General features: G+C 42.6%; 2 long non-coding RNA genes across 3 annotated transcripts in view; one reads left to right on the forward strand and one right to left on the reverse strand.

Moving 5' to 3' along the window:
• The window catches only part of LOC138854264 (uncharacterized), a 39,203-nt gene extending 37,531 nt beyond the window's left edge, over positions 1-1,672 (forward strand). The window contains exon 3 of the long non-coding RNA XR_011393468.1: positions 169-1,672. This is a non-coding gene — a long non-coding RNA (uncharacterized lncRNA). The remainder of the gene's footprint in view (positions 1-168) is intronic.
• The window catches only part of LOC138854263 (uncharacterized), a 33,898-nt gene extending 29,510 nt beyond the window's left edge, over positions 1-4,388 (reverse strand). For both annotated transcript variants that reach the window (XR_011393466.1, XR_011393467.1), the window contains exons 1-2: positions 4,262-4,388; positions 3,316-3,465 (exon numbers count right to left, since the gene is read on the reverse strand). This is a non-coding gene — a long non-coding RNA (uncharacterized lncRNA). The remainder of the gene's footprint in view (positions 1-3,315; positions 3,466-4,261) is intronic.
• Positions 4,389-6,678: the final 2,290 nt, after the last annotated feature.

Genomic DNA, 6,678 nt, shown 5'->3' on the forward strand with positions numbered 1-6,678 from the left:
TTACTCCAATTTTATGGTAATTCTTGATAGATCAGCTTTGAAAATATTTTAGCAACTTTTTTTTGCTACACAATGTTGAAGGAAGCATTCTAAATACATAAGACTTCAAACTATTGCTTACTGCAGTTCATGAATAATCTAGTAATGTCAATACTTTTATCTTTGCAGACATTGTTTTGGGGTGTCGTTGCTGGTGATGACATCTCTGAAGACTTACAGCTGCCCACAACACGGACTTCCCCACACAGCAGCTGCCTACATGGGGAATATCTTCAACCTACAAGATTCGATGAATTAAAATGTAAAATTATTTATCACAGCAAAGACATGTTCAAGGAACACAAAAGAAATAGAAAAAGAAAATAACTGAGACAAGCCTCAATTGCTGTATTTGTCACCAGGACAACATTCACACAATTCGGGAGCTTTAAGCTCGGGAGAAAAAAAAAATACATACCCCAACCTTACTAACAATAGTAGTAGTGAGGCGGATAGCCTCAATACTGTCATTATTAGGAGTTTGAGGTATGACACATTTTAAAAATTTCATGACCTTAGGAAGCTGACAACCACGTGTTGCGACACTGGGCAGTGGACAAACACTTCCGCGTGCACAAGTCTTCTATCGCAGCCTATTATGATCATCTCGTCCTCCAGTGTTCTGTCTTGTCAGGAGGATTCTACGGCAATTAAACAAGTTGGAGGGTAAACTCCGTTATATACATCAGTCTAGCCAAGCTTACTCCTAATATCCCTTACATAGACACCTATAACTGAAAGAAAAGCTTTACTATCAACTTGCACTACTCTCTGAATCAAACCTATTGACTTTCATCGACCAGTTTCTCCGAGAGTTCACCGCTCCCCCCCCCCCCCCCCCCGATTAAATTTATTTACCTAGATACATATCCATAGGAATTATACACAGTTTGGGGAATGTTAAGCAATCAGGTTTGATCCAAGGAAGGAGAGGGTACTATCAACTGCTTGCATCAATATTCCCTTCAAGGGCGTCTTTGTACTAGTGAAGGTATCCAAATTTAGCATGAAAATGATCCTAATTACTAAGAACATTGTATTTCCCCTACACTTACATGTGCTATGAGGGACACTAGGCTAACAACCAACACTATGGGTTATCTAACCAGTTGGAGCTCTGCCGTATACCAGTTTCCTCACACACTACTGTGCTAGCCTGAATTCATAATCTACCTTACCTGCCAGTTATGACTGGCATCCTAGGCACAACCTGAGCACCTCTACGTTCAAGCCCCCAAACTCTCTACCTCTTTTTCTGGGTTTCTAACCCAGGAGGGCTAATAATCCTATTCTAATACCAGTCTAAATCACGCCCCCCCCTAACAATACTCATCAGCATCAGATGTTAACGAATCCCTTCTGCCGACTAACATTTCACTAAAGATTACAGAGGTTTCCATTATTTTCATTAACGTCTGCTGCCAGAAGCGTTAGACTTCACTACTTACAAACTATCAAACCAACTGTAATTTTGAAAGCTTATACTTTTATATTCATAGGCACCTGAACGCCGCTTAAATTTTCCAAAATGATGAAATTGTGTAAACTCAATGAATTAATATTTAACTGCACATTTTGGCCAAAGGCATAAAATACGTAGAACACCCACCACAACCACTACCCAAAGCCCGGAACCCACCAACATCCCCACGGGAACCACGTGAAATAACAGATTCCACACAACTTCTGAAGGTCATTGGTGGGTTCCAAGGCCCACAGTTCTACGTAATCTATGCCTTCGGGGGAGATTACTCTCCCCTGCTATATGCATTCATAATGCATATAGCAGATTCTCCAGTTCTATACCTTACCTATCCTACTTACCACCACCTAATAATGCAAATTATTTTGATAGTTGAAACTAAATAATTGTAGACCTACAGTGTTTATATATACACCACAACTATGCAGCATACTCCAGATATAGGCCTTACTAATTTGCAGAGCAGTGGCGGCGCAAGGGTGGATGAAGGGAGGTAAAGGCAAGATCATGGGGTTCTAGGTGAAACCAAGGGCGTCTAGGTAAGATCAAGGGGGATCAAGGTAATCTAGGTAAGATCAATGGGGGGTCTAGGTAAGCTCATGGGAGTATAAGTAAGATCAAGGGGGATCTAGGTAAGATCATGGGGAACTAGGCAAAATCAAGGGGGTCTAGATAAGATCAAAAGGGTTTAGGTAAGATCAATCTGTCTACAAAGTCTGTAAATATATACTGTATAACCGAATTTCAAAACAAATGCTCCCCCTCTCCAGACGCTCTAATTCAGACTCTAGAGTCGTAAGCGCTAAACCCACAAGGCTATACTACTGAAAATATTTTTGGGACTTCTAAGCATAAAATTACTTGGCCAGGCCCTCTACAACCCTACTGAAAATAAGATGTGGTTAATTCCACATTTCTGAGGAATTGTTATTGATTTTTCCGGCTCTAATATATTCTGGCTAACCTAAGGAAAATTTATCCCGTCATGTGAAGATAAAACTTTGGCTGTGTAGTTTTAAAAATAGGTTAGACAAATGAGCGGTTGAGAGTTGGACCTGCCTAACATGGGCCAATGGCTTGCTTCAGTGCTCTTTTCTTATGTCTTAATTGATATGCCTGATTTAATAGGTTTTTCCTTACACCCGGCATCAAGACCTCGACCATTACCCTCACCACACTAAACTATCTCAGTATAATTATTAACCCGGTAGATTAACACAGAATTACACAATCAAGTCAGGATGACATCTACGACATTTTTATTAGGGTATTTATACTCCCCCAGAATGCGACCCCTACTACTAGGCTTGCTACAGTGTTTCTCCTTTATGTGAACAGTGCCAATGGATATAAAGGAACATGCCCACTTGTGCCCGAGCTCGAATCTCGGTTCTTCAATTGACGCCACTACCAACTGAGCCATGACATATCACTTACACATTTCATCTCTGGTTCCTACAATCTTGCACGATGGGTATAGCCTGCATAATGAAGATATTACACTAACAAACTTTCTAAAATTTAATCAGTCTTCAATTCTAAGCTTTACAACCCATTTTTCCAATTTTCATTTCCACCCCACTCAAGGTAACCTATAATAGAGCACATTCCTCATTATTTCCTGGCCAGAGATTTCATCTCTGGTCTGGAGATAAGCTAATACTTCCCACTAAGCTACTTTTGATACCAATTGCTTACAATCTTTCCTATACTCTCCCCACCACCTTTCCACCTAATACAATTACTATCTGCTTCAATAACTAAACTTTAGTGAACTTATAACCTAGAAATACCTTACAAGTGGGCCCTGCCCACCTCTAACGACGTCTCCAACTGCTGCATCTCCACATAACACTAAATGTTATGGGTCAGACCATTTACTAGTGTGGTTGTCTCCACCCCTCAGACTGGTCAAGGTTGCTGTGTTGATCAATGTTCCGCACCTAAAACAAAACATTTGCATTTTAACCATAAACATTGCACACATTTATAGGCAAACATTACCATGTAATATAAACTAGTAACATTACTGCCTGACTGATATACACATTAATGTTTAACATAGTAAAGCTATCTTTTTCTTTGATAAATATTTCTTTCACGTAAACCTGATTACTAACATGACTCACGAAATCGTAATGACACGATTGCAAACAAACCATACCACGTGGCTAGCTGGTCCAGAGGCTAACGCGACGGTCTGGAGTTTTAAGACTTTCTGACCGCGGGTTCAATCCCGCCCGTGGTATGGTTTGATTACTAACAATTTGTTTACATGGAAGTCTATATCTGCATCACAAGGCGCAAGTTCCTTGGATCAAGAGACCTTCACTAAGATTAGTTTGCCCGAAATGCCTCGTCATGATAGTGGCTATCTTAGTACTTAGCAAATCAAAATTGTAATTACACATTGTAACCTTTACAAAGAAATAAAATTAAGTTATTTTTCAATAATGGAAAAAATAGCCCAGAACTGTATACACCATTGTGGGTTATGTAACGCCTAGTGTGAGTTATTGTTTTATCAGAGGAAGGGAAGTATCTCCAATTCCTCGCATCAAAACCCCTCCACTAAGGTCAATCACTCCCCGCCCCCCACTAACACATTAGACCCCAGAGAAAATTAAATTAAGACTATTAAAATATTAGTAATTTGGTGACCAAACTGGTGGTGGGGACCAGGAGCTGCAGCTCAACTCTGCTGTTGTACTAACAAATACGTCACCAGACAATACTTACGTTATTTAGGTGTATTAAAAGGAAGAGGAAGCGGTAAAGCCGGCAGGGGTGGCAGGAGGAGCAACACATTTCTTCTGCACCACCACTGAATTTAGACTGACCTTTAGTGACGTTGAGGATGGTCACTGTCATAACCTTCACTATAACACCATCACTGATAACCTGACTAACTCTGACTACCACCACTAGATGGCAATATTACACCATCAATATCAGTATTACTCGTGGCGGAGCGCTCAACCTGTGGGGGTCATGGACCACCTAGGAGGATAAGTTCACTCCTAGGTGGCATAAATCACATTCCTTGGATGTGATCTATGCCACCACCACCTTCAAGAAACCTCTCTCAAGGCCACCACTCTCACCACCAGAGGCGCTCAACTCCACTACTATTGTACCACTAGAACCAGAGTCGGATTTAAAAGGGGGTAAAGGGAGTAACCGCCCCATCCCTCCCTGTCAGAGGGGCCCCCAGACGAAAAACTTCCTTTATAACAAAATGTAATAAAAAAAATTATTTCCACCCCCTCTTCCTTGGAATAACTTGACTTAACTATATCTGGTTAGCACCAGTTTACAGGTAAATGACCAGACCATGAGGTCAGAGGTGACCAGGGTGCACACACGTGTGTGTGTTAGTGTGTACTCACCTAGTTGTACTTACCTAGTTGAGGTTTCAGGGGTCGATTCCAAGCTCCTGGCCCCGCCTCTTCACTGGTCGCTACTAGGTCACTCTCCCTGAACCGTGTGCTTTATCATACCTCTGCTTAAAGCTATGTATGGATCCTGGCTCCACTGCATCGCTTTCCAAACTATTCCACTTCCTGACTACTCTGTGGCTGAAGAAATAGTTCCTAACATCCCTGTGATTCATCTGTGTCTTCAACTTCCAACTGTGTCCCCTTGTTGCTGTGTCCCATCTCTGGAACATCCTGTCTTTGTTCACCTTGTCAATTCCTCTCAGTATTTTGTATGTCATTATCATGTCCCCCATATCTCTCCTGTCTTCCAGTGTCGTCAGATTGGGCAGTAGCCACCACATACCCATCCTGTGGGCGGTAGTCACCACATGCCCATCCTATGGCCAGTAGTCAAAAGATTACAGAGGTACATAATGGGTCCAGTGACTGGACCACAAAGTTATGACAGCTGAACTAGTTACAAAGGTAATGAACTCCAGGTAGATCTGGTCACAATCATGGCAAGTTACAAAGGTAATGAATCATCTACACTCCTATACATGGTTACAATCATGAACAAATTACAAAGTAATGATCCACTGATACTTCCACACCCGGTCACAATTGTAATGAGTTATAAATACAAATATTAAGTGGGTCATACACTCACACGAGCGCACGCGCACACACATACACACACGAGGGCGCACGCACAGACACATGCACACGAGCGTACAAATATATGCATACACACAAGCAATCACACCCACACACACATTTTCTTGGACTGCAAGGCGTTTGACACAGTTCCACACAAGAGATTAGTGCAAAAACTGGAGGACCAAGCAGGGATAACAGGGAAGGCACTACAATGGATCAGGGAATATTTGTCAGGAAGACAGCAGCGAGTCATGGTACGTGGCGAGGTGTCAGAGTGGGCACCTGTGACCAGCGGGGCTCCACATGGGTCAGTCCTAGGACCAGTGCTGTTTCTGGTATTTGTGAACGACATGACGGAAGGAATAGACTCCGAAGTGTCCCTGTTTGCAGATGACGTGAAGTTGATGAGAAGAATTCATTCGATCGAAGACCAGGCAGAACTACAAATGGATCTGGACAGGCTGCAGACCTGGTCCAGCAATTGGCTCCTGGAGTTCATCCCCACCAAGTGCAAAGTCATGAAGATTGGGGAAGGGCAAAGAAGACCGCAGATGGAATAGTCTAGGGGCCAGAGACTACAAACCTCACTCGAGGAAAAAGATCTTAGGGTGAGTATAACACCAGGTACATCTCCTGAAGCGCCTAGCAAACCTCAGAACAGCATTCCGACATCTTAACAAGGAATCGTTCAGGATCCTGTACACCGTGTACGTTAGGCCATGTTGGAGTATGCGGCACCAGTTTGGAACCCACACCTAGCCAAGCACGTAAAGACTAGAGAAAAAGCAAAGGTTAGCAACAAGACTAGTCCCAGAGCTAAGAGGTATGCCCTACGAGGAGAGGTTAAGGGAAATCAACCTAACGACACTGGAGGACTGGAGAGATAGGGGGGACATGATAACGACATACAAAACACTGAGAGGAATTGACAAGGTGAACAAAGACAGGATGTTCCAGAGATGGGACACAGCAACAAGGGGACACAGTTGGAAGTTGAAAACACAGATGAATCACGGGGATGTTAGGAAGTATTTCTTCAGCCACAGAGTAGTCAGGAAGTGGAATAGTTTGGGAAGC

The sequence above is a fragment of the Cherax quadricarinatus genome, chromosome 53, assembly GCF_038502225.1.
Source record: "Cherax quadricarinatus isolate ZL_2023a chromosome 53, ASM3850222v1, whole genome shotgun sequence".
In the NCBI taxonomy this organism is placed as follows: domain Eukaryota; kingdom Metazoa; phylum Arthropoda; class Malacostraca; order Decapoda; family Parastacidae; genus Cherax; species Cherax quadricarinatus.